We start from the raw sequence: 24,353 nt of genomic DNA, 5'->3' as shown, positions 1-24,353 counted from the left end.
AAGTTTAGGGTGCCTTTGGGACATTTAGGTGGAGAAATCTAACAGGAAGTTGGTTGACCTGGAGCTAAGGAGAGGAGGCAACGCAGGGCTGATGCTATTTGAGTAGAATCATTGTATAGATGGAGGCTTTGAATTATCATTATAGATGAAGATGCTAAGAATCCATCAAGCAGGGTAAGAAGTGGACTTGGGAATCCCTAGGGAACAACAAACCCTAGAGAGAGGAGCAGGGAGGCAGAGTAAACAAAAAGTCTACCAGATTTGGGGGCACCTGGGTGGCTCATTTGGTTAAGCGTCCAACCTCAGCTCAGGTCATGATCTCACGATTTGTGGGATTGAGTCCTGCGTCGGGCTCTGTGATGGCATGAGCCTGCTTAGGATTCTCTCTCTCTCTCTCTCTCTCTCTCTCTCTCTCTCTGCCTCTCCTCCCACATGCTGTCAGAATAAATAAACTAAAAAAAAAAAAATTCTACCAGATTTGGCAACAAAGTTAGCAAAAGACACAAAATTAGTACAACACTGTCAGGATGGAGAGTGCATAGGCCAAAGAGTAGCTAGGAAAGAAGGGAGGGGGAGAAGCTGGAGGTTTAAGAGGAAAATAAAGGTTAAGAATGAGAAGGAAAATCTAAAGTGGAAAGAAATGAAGACATGGAGCCAGAAGCACAAGTAGAGGGATAAACCCTGAAAGTATTCACTGTCCTCAGAACCTGAATGGAATGGGACAGGAAACTGAGGGAATTCATATCTAATAAACCCTTTTTCTAATTTAAAGAACATTACTTGTTAGAAGTCAGGAAGTTGGGATGGCTGTGGGAGCTGGGCAGAAGAGTGGGTGAGGACAAATACTGGAGTGAGTCCCTAACGGGAGGCTCATTTTAAGGCTAACACCAATATCCAGAACTGTTTGGGCACAGTTCTTGGGGAGACTACAAGACTGGCGGGTTTCTATAATTCTGTAACTGAGGTCAGTGTAAAGGGCGTGATTTTTGAAAAATTAAAAAAATTTTGTTTTAATGTTTACTTATTTTTGAGAGACAGAGAGAGAGAGAGAGAGCGCGAGTGAGAGAGCATGGGGGTTGGGCAGAGAGAAAGAGACACAGAATCTGAAGCAGGCTCCAGGCTCTGAGCTGTGTGCCCAGAGCCCTTCATGGGGCTCAAACTCAGGAACAGTGAGATTGTGATCTGACCTGAAGTCAGATGCTTAACCAACTGAGCCACCCAGGTGTCCTGTGATTTAAACAAGATAGCTCAGGTGCACCCTGGCTACAGTCCAGGCTAAATGTCCTTTCTCAGCCATTCCAGCTCTAACTTTGCAGCACTGTGTGGCACAGTGCTTAAGAAGCCTAATAATGCCAAATCAAAACACAGAAAGTTAGAAATTAGGAAAGCTGGCATACTAAAATAACTCTACACATATCTTTACATAGCAGGGGTCCTAGTTTGAGCCAAAGCAGAAGCTGAAGAGAACGTTTTCATTAGTGAACCAAAGCAGCAGAGAAGTGGGAGACAAACAGCTTACAGTGCCCCGGTGATGAAGCCCAGCACAGAAGATTCTAGGGAATATGGTACCTTGAAGACTAATGTTGGATGCTCTAAGAGATGGAATCTTGGGCAGGGACATGAGCAAATTTACAGCAAGCACCAGCAAAAGTGGCAGTGGGCCAGAGGAGGGCAAAATTTGAAGAGTATAAAAGGGCTATTCATGAGCTCCCAGGAGCTACCTTGGAGAATCATGGGGTAACCTGGTGAGATTCTAAAGGCATTTAGACATTAGGAGAGGAAGGCAAGAGACAATGCAATAAAGTGAGGGCCATTAATGTAACTCTATACCTGAAGGCTTTATTAACTTACTAGCAAGGATAAAATGTATTTTGCCTGAATTCTAAACCTATCACACAGTCCAGGATTAAACTGGGAGCTCCCTACTTATGTGTTTTGTTAAATGTAGGATCGAAACAGATCAGGTTGTAATAACCTCTCTTGGCACATAAAATCTCTTCTAAAGACTACAGAGAAAAAAAGACTGGTCTTACCATCTGATCATACTTTGGGAAATAAACAACATTTAAAGGTTTAGATTCCTGAAAACTGGGCACAGATAATGAGGATGAGATAGTTCTGATAGTTTATGCTAATGAGGTGACTCCTGGTAGGCCCCTAAGTAGTTTATGCTAATGAATGACCCAGGATGAGGACAGGTCACAACAGAAAGACTAGCCAACCAGGTTATTAGCAAGTTGGGATTTTGAGCTATGTGATATCCATATGACCTCTTAGAAGGGAAGAATGGGGTTGGAGTTTGAGTTTAACTGCATGACCAATGGTTCAATCTGTCATGCCTATGTAACGCCAACTGCAATGAAAACTCTGAATGCTGAAGCTTGCGTGAGCTTCTGCATATTGTCACATATCACTGTACGGGAGGATAACACATCCTAACTCCACAGAGAGGGGGCAAGGGAAGCTTTGTATCTGGGACCCTCCTAGATCTTGTGTTATGTGTCTTTCCTTTGTTTGGCACAGACTGTCTCCTTTACAATAAAACTAATTTTAAGTACAGCACTTTCCTGAGTTCTGTAAAATGTTATAGTCAATTATTAATCCCGAGGGGGTAACAGGAACCTTCAAATTTGTAGCCAGCTGGTCAGAAGTGAGGGTGGCCTGGTGTCTGAAGTGAGAGTAGATTTGTGGGGGATCGTGCCCTTAATCTGTGAAGTTAGGCCTAACTCTGGGTTAGCTGGTATTAGAAGTCACCGCCATTACCAACCTTTTGCAATGTCTAGTCCCATTTACTACATTCCTTACTAATGTATTTTGTGCTGGGTTCATAGCATATTTGTAGTTTATAGTTCATGAATAAAAGTGAACTTCATCTTGAGCACAAGCCCAGTTTATCTTTATTCAATCATTCTTAATGCCATCACTGAGAAGGTATATACTTTACATAGACTATGGCAAGTGCTAGGGTATACTGTAAGAAACCTTTAGTCTTTGTGGTATTGTAGCTAAACTCTGATGTGGTGTTCCCTTTACTCCTTCAAAATGCTATTTTACTTGATTTTTTTTTCTCTGTATCACTAATATAACTAATTTACCTCCATGTACTTTTTACCCCTGACTAGCATTTGTTATCATAGGATCACAGTGAAACTTCTTTGAAGGCCTTTAAAGTATTAAACTCTGTCATCAAAGAGTCTTAGTAAAACACATGCTGGGCTTCTGGCACGTTTTTCTAATCCACCCAAAGGTTCTTCAACGGTTTAATGTATTTTGTCCACATGTGAAACTTCATATAGTTTCTAGCATTTGAATCAGCAGGTCTAACATAACCCATTTCTTTCTTAATGACAAAAATATTTCCTTTATAGGATTTTAATTTAGGTTACAATTGGCAGACATTCTGCTTTATAACCACTAATGTGCCACCCTTCACTTCTTGAATTGCCAACCACATTCTTTCTAACAAAGGATCACAAGCCTCTTTCAAGAAAGCACCTAGGGATTATGTTGGGGAGGGGGTGGCAGAAGGAAGCTCAAAAATCTTTTTTCTTTTGGTCAAAGAGCATTTCATGCTAAGTAAAAATAGCTTAAAAACAGCTGGAGGTAGAACAGGTGTTGTCTTTCAGTTGCCCTCATCCACCTTCATACTCTACAAAAGGATGTGTACAACAAAGTGCAAACACTTTTACAGCTTGAGGATGCTATGAGGCATGAGTGAACACTGCTGAGACCTTCATGGTCTCCAGAATCCAACACTATACACTGAACTAGGAGAATGAGCAGATAAAACTTCTCTTTAAAACACCTAAGGTTCTGTCCAATTTAATTGGTTCAAACACCTATGGCTTTGCACAAAGTGAAGAAATTTAGAGTCTAATAAATTTCAGATCTGATTTTTTAATGACTTTCATTATTTCCTAGCTATGTCTACCACGCTGAATTGTTTTAGTAGTTATTAATTCTTAATACATTTCTTGCTTTCTTTACAACTGTCTCATTGGAAGCTCAGTGGGGGCATGCAGTCCTCAATTATTTTGGTGTTCATTTTCTACCTATGAAAAGAAGCTCTCTCTCTGGTGATCCCATATAACAGTCTGGCATTAGGTGTGCTTGGTAATCAGTCACTGCATATGTTCAAACTACTTTATAAAACTACATATGTTTTTATGGAAGTACCTGATGTTAAAGGAGGAAAACATACACCCTCCTAAGCATTTGAAAATAAAGGGAAAAAGAGAAAATGTTAAATCTACAGAATAGACTGAGTAAATTTATAGACACCATAAAGCAGCAATTCTTAATTATTTTTAACCATGAAAGGATCTTCTTGAAAATCCCATTAAATCTAAGGATCTTTTCTGCAGAAATGCAGCACTCATACATGTGTATGTTCACAGACATTTTTGCTTGTGGTTTTCAGGATTTCTTGGTTCTCAGAAGCATATACGTGAATCCTAGTTAGCAACTCTTGTTTTGTATTTTAAATGTAACATTTTTATATGCATGTTGTACATAAAGTATGAAATATGTATGTATATATATATATATACACATACATACACACATACACACACGCGCTCACGCACACACACACACTTCCCCTCCCCCCCAAACCTGCTTTGGTCAAGTGAGGTGAGGTTACATCAAGATACATCAACTGGGCTTCATGCTTTCCCCTAGTTACTAAAGCACATGTGTGGAATTCTATGGCTTAGAGGAACTTAGTCTGAAAAATTAAAAACCACTGTATTAATTCCATTAAAGATAATCTGTATCAGGCAGAAAAAAAGTTGGTCAGCCAGAAAGGTGTGATGAGAAGGTTTACAGAGACAATGACTTTTTGGTCCTATTTCACCACCACCCCATGGCCCACGGGACCAGGAGTCTGATTATACAGCAGAGACAATTATACAGTAGGGCAGGAATCAAAGAATGTATAAACAACAAGTGCAACGTAATTTCATAGGAGGGATATATGTGAAAACGACATTTAACTCTGCTCTGAAAAGATTTTCATCTTACATATCTTTCTTGGCTTCTTAAACATATATAACTTGTTAACTGTGAATTTCATTTTCTTCCCTGATAGTTCTATGCTAGTTATCACAAAACTACAGTGCTATTTTAAGATACACAATGCCTTCATCAAATTGTTTTAATTTGCTTTACAAAACAAAGTAAACACAATATGATGACAGTTGCTAGGTTTGTGACTATGTAAACTTAGGTAAACGTTAAGTGAATTTCTGTTCTTCAGAATATTAAAAAAATTTTTTTTTAATGTTTATTTGAGAGAGAGATAGAGAGAGAGAAAGACAGAGACCAAGCATGAGTGGGGGAGGGGGAGAGACAGAGGGAGACACAGAATCCGAAGCAGGCTCTGAGCTGTCAGCACAGCCCAAGATCAAGATGGGGCCCGAACCCACAATCTGTGAGATCATGAACTGAGCTGAAGTCTGATGTTTAAATGAGTCACCGAGGTGCCCCCCGAATATTTAAAAATTTTTTAAATGTTTATTTATTTTTGAGAGAGAGAGAGAGACAAAGCATGAGTGGGGGAGGGGCAGAGAAAGAGAGGGAGACATAGAATATGAAACAGGCTCCAGGCTCTGAGGTGTCGGCACAGAGCCCAACATGAGGCTTCAACTCGGGAACACTGAGATCATGACTGAGGCCGAAGTCAGATGCTTAACCAACTGAGCCACCTAGGCACCCCAACACCCAGATTATTTTAAATAACCGAGACATGAGATATAAAAAAAAATTGAGGAAAACATCAAATCTTTAAAACACACATGGGACCTCTCTGTACTATTTTTGCTGCTTCCTGTAAATCTATAATTATGTCAAAGTAAAAAGTTAAAAAAATGAAAAAAAAATCCCAACATATGTCCAATTTAACACATATGGAAAATGCAGAATGGTATCAAAAGCCATACAGGTATAAAAAAAATACAAGTTTATCATAACCTGAAACACAGCTATGAAGTGAAATGTTATCTTATTTTAAAAAGTAAAAATTTTAAGTCTGCTTTCCAAAAATCTTGAAAAATTAAAAGAAAAACCACTTAAGAGAAAAAGAATTCCCTTTGACAGTGTAAATGTGTATCTTTGGAAGACAAAACATTTTAAATGATAATTTCAACATGTGATCATTTCAATCTACGTATTATAAGGCCTAAAACATAAGTTTCTAAAAATTAAAACAAATTGAGCAAATGGTAAAATCTGTTTACTTAAAATACATTTAATTATTTACCCATTAATATCTTTGAGAAAGCAAAGAGTTTAATTCAACTAATTAAATTCCAACTAGTAACTGCCATGAATTAACCAAAAAATAAAAAATAAAGTCAAGTGCAGATCTGGTTCCACTGAAAACTGAAAAACTGTTTGACAATGAAAATTTGAAGTGTATGTGTGTGAATAAAGCTTGGACAGGAAAGACAGAAAGACCTGAGGATAGGATGGAAAAATGAGCAAAATGTGGAGAGAGAAAGGGGAGGGAGGCAAAAAGACAAGAGAGCAGGGCAGTCAGGGAGACCAGGAGAAACACAAATAGGGTCAGAGAGGCAGGGAGAAGGCAAGGCACAGAAGAGTAAAAGGAAGGTAAGAGAGGAGGAAGGAAGGGGTAGGGGACAGGATAGATAGAAAGATACTGGAAGGGGCACGTTGAGAACCTGAGACAAAGGGAGAGGGAAAGATGGACAGAGAGACCAACAGAAAGGGAGAAGGGATAGACAGAGAAAGACAGAGAGGGAGATACACAGACAGGGAGAAGGAGACAAAAACAGAGAGGGAGACACCAGGGAAAGGGAGAGTCAGATGAATGGAAAAGGAAAGAGAGAGGCAGAGAGACCCGGAGACACCAGACAGAGATGGACAGAAATGGTAAGAGACAGAGACAAAGTGGAAGAGACCAACAGGCTGGGGGAAGGAAAGAGGAAGAAAAGAAGAGACAAACATTCAGAAAGTCACACACTCACACACACACACACACACACACACACACACACACACACACACACACACACACGGGTGGGGTGGCAGGGGGAGACAGAGAGATGCAACCAGAAACCTAAAGAAAAAAAATAATAAAGAGGTAAGATATGAAAGAAAAGTGGAATGTAACAAAAGATGGATAAAAGCAGTTGTAGGCAAGAATTCAGAGTATGTGCTATTTAATTTTTTTTCTACTTTTCAACATAAAACTTAAAAGAAACCCTGAAGCTTAAAAGAGAAAATGATGAAATTCTCCTGACATTAGGTTGAAATAATGTATCTGATAAAAGACCCTAATTTTAATAACAGCTATTAATATTTTCAACATACTAATTACTGACACAGTTGGGAATGAGAAAGAAACCAAAGAAAGAAAAGTAATGATATTCAGCACTGGATAATAAGCCATTTAGTGATTTTCCTTCTGTTTCCTCTTAAAAGAGAAGAATTATTTCTCAAGATTAAAATAATTTTCATACTATGGGGGTGCTGAAAATATCACAGCAATTCTATCCATATACTGGTAAAATGTGGCTAATTTCAGGTTGAAAGCAAGCCAAACTCTGAAAAACCTTTCAAACGTTCCAGTTTTACACACTAATAGACATATTTTAGTAATTCAGTATCACCTATGTGATGAGATCCTGTTTCAAAGAATCATAAAATACCAAGGTAAATGTCAAGATCTTTTAGACAGTATGATGAAAAATAAGATCACTCTTAAAAATTACAGTTTTATTAGCATTTGCTTTTGCAATGATACGATTATGCTAATCACAGCAATGACTAGATCTAGATTTTGCTCTGTTATTAGTACTTTAAAAATTATTCTACCTCTTCCCTCCAAAAAGGGTACAAAAAATTAACATCAGCTCTGAAAGTTAAGGTTCTTAGTTTCTTAATTTCCAAAAGAGTCTCATCTACACTGCATTTGTTCCACAATGAAATTTTTAAGATTCAACAAGCCATACAGCATGTCTATTTAAGATGAACCTGAAAGAGAAATCATTTCTCCAACTGACAATTTGTTCTGCTATACACTAATAACAAGAAGCACACAGGTAAAGTGTTCAATCAATACAGTACAAAGAGTTACCACAAATTTTAGGGGTAGGGGAGGAGAAACTTGTATGACAGCTAAGAAGTAAATGATTCCTATAACTTACTCTATCAACCTACACAAATCTATCTTTGCAAAAATAAGCAAAAATCATTTTAAGACATGCTCTCATTTTGGACATGGTAATAAGGATTTTATCACACATGCCTCTAGCAAAATTATGGTACTAAGTGAACATGAAAAATTCTTCATATATTTGATTACCTTTTGTACACATTTAGCAAATAAATGAAGAGTCACATACATACCTTCATTGTATTGGTGTTTGCTTCATCATACAGAGTGAATGAAGATATACTTTCCATAGTATCTGTAAACTGACGCTCTGCATTGCTCCTCTACAGAGCTCACCGCACACACAGCCAGCTGATTAGCCAGGCATTGGGAGAGCACTGCTAGTGCAGTCTAAAGCACTTGCCGAGGACTCAGAGACAATAGAAAGTCAACAGCTGTATGTTGTGATGTCAGTAACACTCTAGCCAGTCACCACCCAGAGTATCTGAAATGCATCAGAAGCTATATTGAGCTCTTCATTAGCAATTCAGAAGCAATGATGCAAAAGCCCATGAAACTGTGAATGTGCAAAGACTGTCAGGATTTTTGAGATTTCTCGCTCTGAAAATTTTTTGCAGATTCCTGACCTCACAGATGAAACAAGTTTAGATAACCGTATTTGTTTCCCTAAAAACAAAATGTAAAGAATCTATGCATAGTTAATATATCAGCTTTTTAATAACTCTCTTTGACACTTTTAGTATCACTAACACAAAGTGTATAAAATACAATCTGCCTACAAAAGCTGACATCCCATGATAGTTTTACATTTTCAAGCTGACTTAATTGTCACAAAGAAAATGCATTAAGAGCATAATTCCTTATTTGTTCATTTGTTTTTGCTAAAATTGAAATGAGCTTGCTTATTCTGGCAAGAGCATTACTTCTTCACACCAACAGATGGAGACAGCAAAGAACAGAGATCAGAGAACAATCCTGCCTTGTGTCAGATGCTTGCTGTCTAGATGAGCTCAAGTGGCAGACTTACAAGAAAAGGAATCAACTGAAACCAAATAAAAAAAAAAAATCTTAACAGTCAATAACTAGGAGCAGACACACAAAATAAAATGAAGAAAACATAAAAGCAATTGTATCTGCTGGTTAAAACATCAAATAAGTAGACAAGTGTGTTTTTAAAATTCTAACCACTTATTTCTATGATTCATACCCAGTATGAAGCACATGGCTGTTTTCCATCCTATGCAATATACAGGAATCTTGTAAAGATCCTATGAGACAAGGCTCATTACCTTTACAATCGGAAGAAAAACTGCATACCAAAAGGTTAAAAGTCTTCAAGAGTTGATATGCCCTACAGCCTAAGAGATCAGCAGTGCACTATTTATCAGCTTAGCAAACAGCAAAATAAAAGTCACTGACTTTTTAACTTGAAAATGTTATTGCTTTTTCAAAAATAGGCTCTATTTCAGCCCTATAAATAGACTTAATAATAGATTTAAGTCCACAAAACCTTCCCTGACTATTCAAATGACAAAGGTGATAAAAGCAGCTAATTTATCAGTGATTCTTGACTGAGAAGTTTCATGTTAATTTACTAAAAGTTTCTCAAAATACCTATTTCCCCAGTGCACAATTCTTACCATGACTTTTCAACTTGAAAATAGGGATAACATCCTCCTTTAGGGTTATTGTCATAAGGTTTAATTAAATTAATATTTACACACTGCTTACTACCTGGCATACTACATTTCCCATATTTTTCTGATAATGGCAGCAAATAAAAGTGTATTAACTTTAATCTTAGGTGATCATTACTGAAACACTCAATATATGTTATATATTACATATTTTTATAATGTAACTGCACATATGTGTTAATTGGTCAGGAAACACTTAAGTCATAAAGTAGTTTCACTTTGGGGGAGGAAATCTCAGGTTTAGCATTGTTAAAAATGCTACATGGCATCTAAATGTAAGTAATAAGACAACTGGAGCCTTGTTAAGACAGGACACAGAAAAGTATTCAAGGAGTGAACTTCATGGTTCACAAAATGAAAGGAATCCATCCCATGAGGGACATAATCCCTTTGTGTTTATATTATCCACCTTTCCAATTTATCAGGACCACTGAGAGCAAACAAGGCAACAACTTAGGCCACATTAATGTTGGGCCATTTGTAAGTAATATATGATAGAAACTTATTATAGCATCTAATTGATTAGTTTATGCTGACTACTGTCCAGTTAACAGTAAGACAGGCAATCATAATGTCACTTCATTTCTGAGCTTTAGTTTCCTGAACTATAACACGAGGTGTGGACTAGGTAAGAGTGCTCCTGAGGTCTGTTCCAATTGTAAAATTCTATTAATTATTTCATAAATCAAAGAAACATTTTACTAAAGATGTATAATATAAATAGAAGTGTCTTAACCAAGCCAAGATTCAGGAATTTTGTACTTTTGTTGTTTACTGACAATTATTGGAAATAAGTGTTTTTACTACAGGGGCTCTTCTGGCTAAAAAAGAAAAATAGATCACAGGAAATGAATTTCTTTTCATGTTGCTGTGGTTTCATTTTCAGTAAAAGTAGCAGAATCTTAAGAAAATGAGGAAATTTCCAGGGTTCAAATATCTAGGTCATCTTGTGGTCACCTGGGCTATCACAGAATACGACTTGGAAAGGCTAGCTTACTCAGCACAAGGAGTGTGTTGGAGAGTGGAGAGGTGTAGAAACCCACATTCTTTAGCATGGAATAGTGGAAAGAACCCTCCCTTAGTAGGATAATGTCTTTTGCATCTTATTTTTTTAATACTTCAAAGTGAGGTATTTTTACTTCAAATTACAGAGTTTTCAAAAGAAACTGTGCTATATTTGTTAACAGGTTATAGCCTTATGATAGTCTCCCTGCCTCCCTTTTGTAACATTGTGAAAATATATATAATCCTAATAAATGTACTGTCACAGTTTAGAAGATGTGTCAAATTCCATATAAAAAAAGAAGTAACAGTAGATTAAGACTTTACCTCAAAAAGAAAAAAGGGAGGAAGACTGCTGGAAAAGGTTATACCAGAAAATTTAAAGATAGTATGATGAATGTCCAAATAGATTTCTGGCTTTACTGGTTCTTAATATTTTGCCACATTTTCTTGCTCTTATCTCTCTGGCTCATGTATTTTTATCATACCCCCAAATTATAATGTTGATAAAATTTTATCTCATGTACTAACCGTACAGTTGACTCCCCCCACCCCGCCCTGTTGTTTGTGAATATCCTCCATAGCTTTTTGGAAAATCCAGAATTCATCAGTGCCTGGGTGGCTTAGGCGGTTGAGTGTCTGACTCTTGATTTCGGGTCAGGTCATGACCCACCCAGGGTTGTGGGATCGAGCCCCACATTGGGCTCAGCAATGAGCATGGAACCTGCTTGGGATTCTCTGTCCCTCTCCCCTATGCTCTCTCTCTAAATTAAAAAGAAAGAAAAGTTTTTTAATCTTAAAAAGAAAATCCAGAATCTAATCAAATATAACACTTATATTTGTTATCACATGCCTCTAGTCTTACATAATTTTGCTTATTTTTTTTTCCTAATACTGATATATGAAGGGTTCAAGTTGGCTGTCTTGTAGAGTGATTCACAGTGTAAATTTGTCTGATTGTTTCCTCACGATTAGATTCAGATGAAATATTTTCAGAGGAATATTGCATAGGTGTTTTTTGTTTTTCTGGTTTTTTGGTTTGTTTGTTTTGTCCCCTATTACATCAGGAGGAATATAATGTTAGCTTGTCCTGTTACTGGTGATGTTAAATTTGGTCACTTAGTTAAGGTAGAGTCTGCAGGTTGTAAACATACCTTTCCTCTTTATAATTAAAGATTATCAGAAATTGAAGAATAACTTGCTCAGTAGCAGTCTTTCATCCAATAGGATTTTGTCATATATTCTTGATCTTTATAAGAATCTGTTATTACATTACTGGTTGCAAATACTGATTTTATACTTTTAAGAAAATATTAACTTTATAAAAGATTAGTTACCCCTAAGATGTCTCTTGTTTATGGTAATCATTTGCTCTTCCTCTTCAGAATGTTTTAGGAAGTATGTAAGAGAATTAGGCTTAAATGTTTTCACCTTTAAAGGTCAAGTATTTAAAAAGGCATGTAAGAGCTAAGGCAACAAAAAGTTAAAGTTTATCAGGAATGTCAGTGATTAGATCTAGACAATTAAATTTCTGTTATTAGTCCCATAGTTGCCCTAGTTCCTATAATTCAGTTGGGAATTAGGTTTTTACCTTCTAACTACAGTTAAACAAGATGTTAGTAGAGTCACTGTGCTTCAGTCTTTGCAGAGGATGTTGAGCATTCTAAGAAGTACAGTATGAAACTTGAGCTGCAAGCAAAAAATTAAATTAATTAATTCATTTCTTTTACTGAGGATTTATTCTTGAAAGTTTCCTTTGTTACCTGACCTTGTTGGCCTATTTTAAGCACATTTTTAAGACATTGTAAGAAACCTTTCTAAATCTGTTTCACTATTTATTTGTGTTGAACACTTACAGGATACAAAGCTGACTTACTAATTAATGATAATAGTATCATTAATGGTAATTAATGGTGTAGTATCCAAAAGAAATATTGAAGGTTCTGTGTCTAATTAGCTAGTTGTAGTTTGTTCCTAAATGAAAGGTTCATTTTCTGTGTATGTTCTTTCCCTTCAGAACTTACTTAATGGTAATAAAACTATATAGTTTAGTGGTGCCTGGGTGGCGCAGTCATTTAAGCATCCTACTCTTGATCTCAGCTCAGGTCATGATCTCACAGTTTGTGAGTTTGAGCCCTGCGTCAGGCTCTGAGCAGATGGTGCAGAGCCTGCTTGGGATTCTTTCTCTCCTCTCCACCCCTCCTCCGCTTGTGTGTGCACTTTCTCTCTCTCTTTCAACATAAATAAACGTAAATTTTTTTAAAAAAAACTATATAGTTTAAAATATTTTTAATTGTGATTTTTCACTAATTCAGAATTACTTGAATTTATGTCCTAAAATTTTCCAAAGCTCAAATAGAATCATGTGAAACATTATCATCCATGTTTACAAATGGATTTATCCCTATCTTTCTGACTAGTAGAAATACTCATTTTAATTTTTTAGCCACAGTTAAAGTGGGTTCTTTCATTATTCTGCATTTTAGTTTGTCCATCTGTTTCATAACAAGAGCCTTTATTACAGTTTTTAAGAAAAGCTGCCTTGAATCTATGTTTCTCATAAGTAACAAAGATTTCATCTGAGAAAAAATCATTTGTATCCTTTGATAAAAGCAGTAACCATTTATGTCAAAGTCAGGAACTTGGATATTTGTTTTGGAATACTCAGGCTAGTACTTGATTTTTGCTTCTTACACAAGTCTGGATACCAGAAAGTAAAGGGCATGGTAAAGGGCATTGTCTTTCATGACCTTGAACTACTTTGAAGCACCCTAGTCATTTCTTTTATAGAATGCCAATTTAGGTTTGCCTTGTTTTCTCATTAGAAATTAGATTAAGATTATGCATTTTTTTTTTTTTTTTTTTTTTTTTGCAAGAATACCTCTGTAGTGAAATTATACCCTTTTCAGTGCATCCTATCAGGGTACACATAATATTGCTATGTTTTATAACCAGTGATTTTTATTTTGAATACTTGATTAAGGTCATGTCTGTCATGTTTTTCCTATACAGTTACTATTTTCCCCTTTGTAATTAATAAGTATCCTATGGGGAGGCATTCTGACTTTGAAAACATCTTGTTTCTCATCATAATTTTGCTAATTTTAGCATCCATTGATACTTCTTACATGCAATAATTATTACAATGCTGTTTACCTAAGTGTGATTTTCATTTCCCTCTTCTAAGGCTTACTGGAATTCCATGGTAAGAAAGCACTGTCCCTTCTCCACCTTTACTTATATATTTATTTTTATGTATGAATATCTGAATATTATTTTATTCTGTGAGTTTTAATCCAATACCTGCATTTTAAAAATTACTTTCTGGTACCACATGATGTTCCAGGTTCATCTTTTATTTCCTGGGTCCCAGCCTCAGACAAAACCATTTCTCCAAGGATCCATGTTTTCCTTTTTCTGGAAATAGTATTTAGAGAAGGTCTGGGCACTCATTTGCTCACTGTGACTAGTGTCTCAGGGCTCTTTGTCCCTCTCAAGAGAGAGCTAGGACATACAGATTCATACATCTATGTTTACTTCTGTATTTCTGCATCTGTATATATATTAAATCATGGGTTCACACGGATACGTCCAACTCCAGTGAAAATCAGGGTTCATTCTAGACTATTCCTTGCACAATTTCTAAGTGCTTTATCCAACAGTCAGAAATCATACTTTTCATTATCTATGATATATTCACTTAGTTGTTCAAACTCAGTATACACAAAAGATAGTTTCAGAACTCCTAACCAATACCCCTGTAAGAAACACATTTACTAAACAGCACTTTGTTCTTTTTGTCTTTAGAGTACATAATCAAAGTACTCTTTTCCAAGTTACTTAGTTCCTTTCTTCCCTACTCATGTCAATGTACTTGTTTTATTCATTTCTAATACAGTGAGGTTCATTGCTAGGATTTGTATTCCATTCTGGAATACCTATTTCCCTACCTGCCCAAAAACACACACTGAGTTGATTTTTATTTATTTTTTGGAGTGCATCTGAAAAATTAACAGAGTCCTAAGAGTCAGAGTTATAAAAATCTTTCTACCTCATTCCCACCCATTCCCTATAGGAAACCAATTTCGTTAGTTTTTGATTTATCATTCTTGTATTTCTTTTTGCACAAATAAGCAGATACATGTATACACATCTCTCTCCTTACACAGAGAGTAGCACAGTTTACAGATACTTTTGTACTTTCTTTTTTTTCCCCACTTAATTGCAGCATAACAGTTCACAGATACTCCTCATTCTTTCTTACAGCTGCACAGTACTCTATTGTGTACCATAAATGATGCAGTCATTCTCCTGTATGGACATTTCAATATTTTGCAACTACAAACACTCCTAAAATGAGTAAATTTGTGCATATGGAGGAGTTATTTTCAGAGATTCCTACATGTGGGATTGTTGGTTTAAAAGTGTATATGAATTTATTAGGGATTGTCAGTCGCCTTCCAGGAGAAGCGCTATGCCAGTCTGCATTTCCGCCAGGAGTATATAATAAGGGTGCCCATTTCCCAACAGTCTTGCAAGAGAATGTGCTGTCATTCTTTTAAATTTTCATCAATCTGATCAATAAGAAATGTTATCTCAATGCTGTTTTCATTTGTATTTTTCTAATTTTAGTGAGATTAAACTTTTTTAAATTTATTTTTTTAATGTTTTTATTTATTTTTGAAGGAGAGAGAGACAGAGCATGAGCGGGGGAGGAGCAGAGAGAGAGACACACAGAATTTGAAGCAGGCTCCAGGCTCCGAGCCGTCAGCACAAAGCCCAATGCGGGGCTCAAACCCACAAACTGTGAGATCATGACCTGAGCTGAAACCAGACACTCAACCAACTGAGCCACCCAGGCGCCCCAAACTTTTTTTTTTTTAATTTAAGGATCAGATTTATATTGTTTGTAAGCTGTCTTTCAGGTCTTTTCCCCATTTTTCTATCATGTCTTTGATCCTTTGTCTCTCAACATATGCAGATATATATATATTTTTTCCTTTAATTATTAAGAGTTCTTTACTAGCCTTTTGCCTGTGGTATATGTTGACAGTATTTTCTCCTACTAGTTTTACAGCTGTTTTTCAAGTTTTCCCATAGTGGTTTTTGACATGCAAAATTTTCTTATTTTTATGAAGTCAAATTTTACTGCTTCTGGACTTTTGAGTCATAGCAAACAAGTCTTTCCATACACCATAGTTAAACAAGAAAATCTCATGTTTCTTCTAGTACTTGTATAATCTCTGTCTTGGTCTTTCTCTCTTTTGAAAAGTTATCAATTTGAATTTTATTATTATTTTGGTAACAGCTTTAATGATATATAAATCATATACCATACAGTTCATCCATTTAAAGTATCCAATTCATATGGTTTTCAGTATATTCAGAGTTGTACAACCACCACCATTACCAGCTTTATAACATTTTCATCACCTTAAAGACAAACACCGTACCTTTTAACAAGCACTCCCCTTTACCCCAAATTCTCTCAACCTCTGGCAACCACTCACTTACTCTCTGTTGCTCTAATTTGTCTGTTATGGACATTTCACATAAATAGACTAATAATACAATCTGTGGCCTTTTCTAACTGCCTTCTTTCACTTAGAATGTTTTCAAGATTCTTCCATGTGATACCATGTAAGTATCAACACTTTCTATTGCCATAACATTTCATTGTATGGAATAGATCACATTTTGTTTACCCATTTATCAACCGAGACATTTGTGTTGTTTCTACTTTTTGGATATTATGAATAATGCTATGTTCATCTGTATAAACACTTTTACATTGAATTTATTCTTGTGCAAAATGATTTATCTCTTTCCAAACAAACAGCTACCCAGGTATCCTAATACCACTTATTAAGAAGTCCTTTTCTACCTGAGTGATATGAAATGTCCCCTTTATTATTTCCACTTGTATCTTGGTTTGTTTCTGGGCTTCCTATTCGATTGCTCTGTTTTATTCATGTGGCAGTAGGACACTTTTTAATTATAGAAGTTTTATAATAGTACATGTTTTAATGACTGATAGGGGAAGTCCCTCCTGGCAGTTTTTTTTTTTCCTCCTTTTTTCAGTCTCTTCCTGGCTATTCTTTGTTTTTCCATATAACTGAGTAGCAATTGTCTATCTTCATTTTAAAATAATTTCTTAGTACTTTCCCTGGGGCTGCATTAAATTTAGAAACTAAGTAAGAAGAATTGACATCTTTATAATGTAGAGTTGTCCTATTCAAGTCTACCACTGTAACCTTCAAAAATGTTAGGAAATTATTCTCATATAGGTTTTGCACAATTTTAAAAAAGTTTATTCCTAAGTATGTAATCTTTGTTGTTATTGAAAAAGAACATTAATTGGTTATTATTTGTGTATATGAGGCCAAGTTAATTTTATATACTGCTATCTTACTGAATTGTTTACTGTTTTAGTTTTACCTGTGATCCCCGAGGGTTTTCTAGCTATTACTACCATTTAAAATGCAAATAGAATTTTGCTTCTTTACCCATTCTCATGCCTCTGATAAATTTCTTAACTAATTATATTTGTTAATATTTCCATCACAATGCTGAATATTAGTGGAGATAGTAGGCACTCACCTTGTTTTCATATATTGTGGAAATACCACTAGTATTTCGCATTAGATAAACTTTCCGGCTTTAGGACTAAGGATTTTTTTATTATTTAGAAAAGGGTCCTGTAATTTGTATTTCCTTGAGTGGGTATGTTTGTTTTATTTTTATCATGAATAGGTGTATTTTTTAAAACAATTTTTGCTTATTTTAATTTTTTTAGAATCTTTAGCAGGCTCCATGCTCAGCACTGAGCCCGACATGGGGCTCAATCCCATGACCCTGGGATCATAAACTGAGCTAAAACCAAGAGTCAGAGGCTTAACCAACTGAGCCACCCAAGCACTCTGTGAACTTTTTTTGGGAAGCTTTTTCAGTATCAATGGAGATACATGATTTTTCTCCTCAAATTATTAAAATGGAGTATCATATTGATAGATCCTAATACTGAACCATCTCTGCATTCCTGAAATAAATCTCATAGGATCATGACATATTACCTAATAATAACAACGATATTATTTAGTACTTTTGTTTCAATATTCATAAGGGGTATTGATTTGTAGTACTTTTCTTTTTATTTTTTACTGTTCTCATCAGGTTAAGAACCAATCCATTTGCTCCATAAAAGGAATTAGGAAGTTATCTATAATTTTCAGTGCTCCGGAACAATTTATATAGCAGTATATAAAGGTTTGAAGGTTCAGTAGAATTTCTCTATGAAACTTGGCTGATGCTTTTTCGGGATAATTTCTTAATAACATTCTTTATTTCTTCTGTGGAAACTAGTCTGTTTAAAATTTCTCACTTAATTTTGGTAATTTGTATTTCCCCAGAATATTATTCATTTAGGCTTTCAAATTAATTGATATGAGGTTTAAGTAGTCTCTTATGAATTTCAAAATTAAAAAAAATTGTTTTCAATGGTTATTTTCATCCTTATTTTGCAAATTTTTGCTTTATTCTTCTACACAATCAAGTTAGCTAGTAATGTCTATTTTAGCAATTAAAAAATTCACAATATAGATTAATTAGGTCCACTGTTTCTCTATTCTCTACCTCATTAATTTCTTTTATCTTTGTCATTTCCTTCCTGTGCTCTCTTCAGGTTTACTCTATTGTTTTTTCAGATTCTGTTTTGAGGTGGAAAGTGAATTTACTTACTCCTATTTTTACAGATGAATCTGTCTACTGCTATGAATTTTCATCTGAACACTATTTTATTAGGATTATTTACAGATACCTATTTTAATGATGCTCTCTCTGTCAATATTGCAAATTCCAGATATTTCAGCCAACTGTTTTTTTTTTTTGTTCTGGGGGGAGAAGTTATCATGAATCCTGAAGTTTTGTGGTTCTCTGTTCTTGCTGGATTCTGAACTTCCTACTTGTGCTTCTACCATTTCTTCACCACCCAACTGCCAAAGAAGACATCTCCCTTCCTTTTGTGCCTTTTTCCTCCACTGAAGCTAGACATTTTGAAAGCTGCCACTCCAAATTGTATGTATTTTTAAATCCTTCTCTACTCCGATGTGAATCCTTTTTTTTTCTTTTAGAATTTTTAGAGTGCACTTAGCCTTCTTTCTGGCTGACTGTTTAGATCAAGTTAGTTCCTCTCTCCATTTTGCCCCTCATCCTTTTTTTTTGGCCTTTGCTTGCCACAAAAGTTGTGTAGCAGGCAGAAAAGGAGTGAGTAGGAGAGTTCATATGCTTGATTTGGTATTTTTTCTTTTTACTTAAAGTTATTTTGAGGCTTAAATCTCTCAATTTATGCTATGTCTTCAAGTTTTGTATATTTTTCTCCTTATATTTTTTCCAAGGAAAATTGGGAGACAGTAGTTAGATGGCCACCAATGTCTTCAGGGGAAGCCCTCCTGACCTTTATTTTTTCTAAAAACTTCACTGAGACAGAATTCACATACCATATTATTTGCCCATTTAAAGTGTACATTTCAATAATTTTTAGTATATTCACAGAATTGTGTAGCTACCACCACAATTTTAGAACATTTTCATCACTTCATAAAGAAATCCTGTACAGTTTAACTATTATCTCCTAATCCATGCAACCCCCACCCAGACTAAATAATCACTAATCTACTGTCCATAGATTTCCCTATTCTGCACATTTCATATGAATTGTTATTTGTAGTTGATAGACATTTTGGTTGTTTCCATCTTTTGGCTATCACGAACATGCTGCTAATGAACATTCACGTACAAGTTTTTTTGCGTAGACACACGTTTTCATTTCTATCGGCTATATACCTAGGAGTCTAATTGTTGGGTCAAATGGCAACTCTACTATCCCAAATGGCTATACAGTTTTACATTCCCACTAGCAGTGTAGGAGGGTCCCAATTTGTTTCTGTCCTAGCCAACATTTATCATCTGTCTTTTTGATTAGAGCCATCTCAGTGGGTATAAAGCACTATCTCACTGTGCTTTTAATGTGAATTTCCCTTGATGGCTAATGACGTCGGGTACTTTGCCATGTGTTTATTGGCCACAGGTATATCCCCTTTGGAAAAATGTCTATTCAGATCATTTGCCCATTTAAAAATCAGGTTATGTGTCTAATACTGAGTTGTAAGAACTCTTTATATGCATTTTCCATATACAAGTCCCTTATTAGGTAAATATTTTCAAATATTTTATCCTTTTCTATGGGTTTTCTTTTCACTTTCTTAATGGTGTCCTATAAAATACAAAACTTTCTGACAAAATCCAATTTATCTGTATTTGACACATTTGAAAAACAATTACCAACATTTTATACTCCTCATTAACTAAAAATATATATTAATTCTAGCAATTCTGGTAGTATGGACATGTGTTAAAGAACAATGTATGGTCATCTTTGGGCTCAAGAGAAATAAGTCAAAGAAGGCTAATAAGGTTATATTGACTTTTCTGAGGGGTAGAAAGGCAGTTTTTGATAAACTCATTGCGTAAACGAGTCTTCCAGAAGTAAATTTGGCCCCAAAAGACACACACATCAAAAACAGTTTTGAAAATGAGACAGCAAAGCCTAATCAAAGACCAAAGGACCTAGGATAATGAAAATGTACATCTGATGTCATGCAAGAGCAACAAGACTTCTGGTAATACTGGTGAAAAGCTTTATTGTAGATCTCAACAGCAATGTCTGAGAATTACTTAATTTTTTTTTCTCATTTTCTCATGCTCATTTCTGCAACTTTGGGAGAGCCAGACAGCTGTAAGGGGAAAATGATTCTTGCCCTAGGTGTGGGATATACACTATAATCAATAAAAGTTTTATTCTGCAAAGAAGTTTTCTGTCCATTTGGGTATATGAACCAGTTTTCCTAGTGTTTATCATCCCCTTCTTAACTAACATAATTAAGTTAAACAAAATAAATTTCCCAGAGGCTGGTTAAAATGCAGCCATCTAATCACTTAACCACAAACAAATAAAAGATCATTTTTTTTTGCCAAGCATATGGGCCCTAGTACTATTTGCTTATGTATTCCTAAATTATAGAGACACTGAAGAAAATGCTTTACGACTGGACACCACGTTCACCATTCAGATCACTTAACTTGTATATCAAATAACAAAGAATTAATCCAGAGATCAATTGGTGGAGCACAAACTTAAGTGGCAGAGAATAAGGATAATTTAGTTGCTTACATTTTAAAATGACTCATCTCAAATACCCTACTAAATGAAACAGCTATTGATAATCAATAGATTCAAATTTATTAGCTGAAGAACAGATTCTTTTAATTCTTGGACAAAAACAAGAAAAGGACCATGAATTAAGGCTTAAAAAGGGTTTACTATGTAACAGGTAGGTTCTAAGCATTCCCTTTGAGGCAAGTAATAGAAGTATCCTTATTTTAGAGTTGAGAAAAGTTTAGGTAAGTAGGTTTAGGTTTGCCCAAGGACACACAACTAGTGAGTGGTAAAGCAAGGATTTTAAATGAGTAGTCTGGCTGTAGAGTCTATGTGCTTAATCACTTTGATAGATCACCTATTTCTCTGTGATAGTGTAATTTTTAAATAGTCTTCTACATTCATAATTGGTTTAACTGGCAAACATTACCATCTATTCTTATTTCTTTCTTGTCGAACAGAGTAGGTCAAGTCTGGTTCATATACTCTAGAATATAAAGCCAGTAAAAATTCAAACAAACAAACAAACAAAACCCCACAACACAGCATCCATGGTAAAATCTGCAGAACTTGGTAAGTGACTGGATTGGGGGAGACAGAGAAAATAAATGTGATGCTCAAGTTTCTGGCTTAAGCAACTGGTTTTATAAAGTTGAGGTTTGTTATGATCATGATTTGCTGTCCCTTTGCACATTCTTTGGCTTTCATGGCAGGGAAATCCCAGAACTGAACTGTCAGACCTCTTACCTACCTGAGCTGGTTCCCTATGTGGAAACTGTTCTCCTAGCAACAAGGAGGTAGGTAACTCCTTATTCCCTCATCTCTTTCTTCTAACAGGTCACCAATATTCCCTTTGAATAGGGGGCTCTTTTAAACAGTGAAAATATAAATTTAAAAAGAGAGTGGAAAAAAAAAAAAAGAGAGACAAAAAAACGATACCCAGAAATAAACTCTGAATTGAGACCAGTAGATGATTCTTAGGCATGGTTTAGCCTTTCAGTGAGAAGGAGCTGTTATGAATACCTTATCAGTTTAGACATTTAATTAAAAAAAAAAAGAATTTATTTTTTTAAAGGGAAGATATAATAGCTGCATCCTGATATACTCAGGGACACTGCCCTGCTGGTGTCATCAGGTTTACCATTCTTGGCAGTACTTCAGGCGACAGTGAGCCCCTAACCCCCTGCCTGCAGTAATAGAAAGATTACATTGTACGGGTCACAAGAAAAGCTTGTGTATGTGCATGCGTACACACAATATAATTATCTATCTCTGGGAATAAATCAAGCCACTGTAAATATGACTCCGGAGTTTAACAGCACCCAAAGTCTATGAGTGAGTATACTGGGCCATAGCTGGACCAAGTCTGTAAAGAGAAGCAGGACTGCTAAACTATAGCAGGGATTACCAGACAATGGGCTGCAGATCACTGAGACACTGCTGAGTTACAGCAAGATCTATATCCCAAGCATGTCACTACTGACTTTTCTGAAATTAAAAATAGATTCTTTTATACTTGCAAAAGTTGAGAACATCATCTTAAAAGTAAGTACTAGAGCCAGGAGTGCCAATACCAACAAGGGAGAAACCATTTTGCTCAGGCTTACATATTTGATTGTTTCCTTCCCTACAACAGGTATATTCCTATGAGACCATCCAACCAACCACCCTGCTTACCAAACAACCTTCTAATTAGAATTTGGCTAGGTCATGCAGGTTATCCTGGAGAGAATGTGTGGGTAATGCTGACTGAAGCAGAACTCAACTTTAATCAATTAATAATCTGACACCTGGATTTATTCATTCTCTGTAAACTTTATTAACATATATGACCTGAGTACTTGCTTTACTTTATGTGAGTAAAGCAAAAGCAAAAACAAATTTATGAGTTTCCAAAGTTGAGGTCCCAACACTAGCATTGGCATCTTGTGAGGTCTGGGGAGTACCACTCATACTCCTGACTTCTGCTCTTTCTATAGAGGCAACAGGCAAAATATTATCAAGAGCTTTACACATATCCTAGGACAGTATTCAAAAACAACTGCCCAGTTTACAAAAACAGAAAAAAGAAATCTAGTATTCTACTTCCTTAAATAGTGTTTCCAGCTTAGGGAGAGTGGATGTTGAAGAGAACCTTTCAGATAAAATGAAACTCAAGAGTGATACCTGAATCATAAATTATTTAAGAAAGTGTTCAATTTCACTATTTGTATATTTGCAATTAAATTTCATGGGCCAAGAAACTAATTTATTCTTATTGTTGAACCTACAAAGAATCTTCAGTTAGTCCTGTGCGATAGTTTGTGATAACATAAGTTAAATACTATTAGAGGATATTTTTAACTTTGCAAAAAAAACAAACAAAAAAATGGATATACCCATGAAAAATAAGCAAGGAAATAAATAGGTATTTCACAGCAAAGAAATTAAAGATTTTTGATTAAAGAAAACCAGTTTCAGAAAATAGCAGCACTTTCACTGGCAAGGACAGAAAAGAACTCTGCCAAGTGCAGGGAGGGCCCAGAAAAATGGGGACTTTCATACACTGTTGGTGGGAGTGAAAAATGGTCCAAAAGCTTTGGAGGTTAAATTCAGCAGTATATATCAAAAACCGTAACTGAACATATCGTTTGATCCAGGAAGACTACTTAGAGGAATTTTATCCTAAAGAAAAAACTACAACATATATCATAGTAAAATTTAAAAAAGTGAAAAACTGTACACACTGCAGGACTGGCCGGGCAAATGTAAATACATTCAATAAGCTGGAGAAATTCCTTTATTGGCAGCCTTGATGACGGTGATACATATAGGTGTAAAAAAAAACCAGACCAAAAAACAGCATGTACAAAATAATCTGATTCTTTGTTAAAATAAAACAAGGAATTAGTTATTAATTTAGTGATAACCACTTGGCCAAGAAATGCAAAAAATACATTTTCTAAAGCCGGGAAGGATACATACCAAATGTTAACAATGGTTTTCTCTGGATAATAATAGTTTTTAGTGGCTAGTTTTCATTCTTTTTATTTGTATTTCCCTACTGGTCTTCTAAAATGTATATTAGATATTTGTTTATAAAAATATTAATAAAAGCCTATATGCTATTATCTATACTTGTGGGAAATGTGACTCTTTCAGACTCACCTTATTGTCCTCTCAAAAATACGTTGCACATAGTAAGCAACTGTCCACAACTACCTTACTGCTGAGGTAGAGATACAAAATATAAACGGAAACACACAATAAAGAGCCAAATGGTAAGCATTAACAATTATTTTAAGGCTAGTACTACGTAGCTAGC

General features: G+C 35.5%; 1 protein-coding gene across 19 annotated transcripts in view; it reads right to left on the bottom strand.

Moving 5' to 3' along the window:
* Window positions 1-24,353, bottom strand: part of R3HDM1 (R3H domain containing 1) — a 203,123-nt gene that overhangs the window by 140,312 nt on the left and 38,458 nt on the right. For 2 of the 19 annotated variants that reach the window (XM_042948558.1, XM_042948559.1), the window contains one exon: window positions 12,428-12,525. The exons of the other annotated variants lie outside the window; for them this stretch is intronic. The gene's annotated coding sequence lies outside the window, so the exon portion shown is untranslated. The remainder of the gene's footprint in view (window positions 1-12,427; window positions 12,526-24,353) is intronic. 19 annotated transcript variants of the gene reach the window in all.

This window comes from Panthera leo, chromosome C1 (genome assembly GCF_018350215.1).
Source record: "Panthera leo isolate Ple1 chromosome C1, P.leo_Ple1_pat1.1, whole genome shotgun sequence".
Taxonomy (NCBI): domain Eukaryota; kingdom Metazoa; phylum Chordata; class Mammalia; order Carnivora; family Felidae; genus Panthera; species Panthera leo.
The sequence above is the reverse complement of the archived record's forward strand: the minus strand, read 5'-3'. Positions and strand labels throughout refer to the sequence as shown.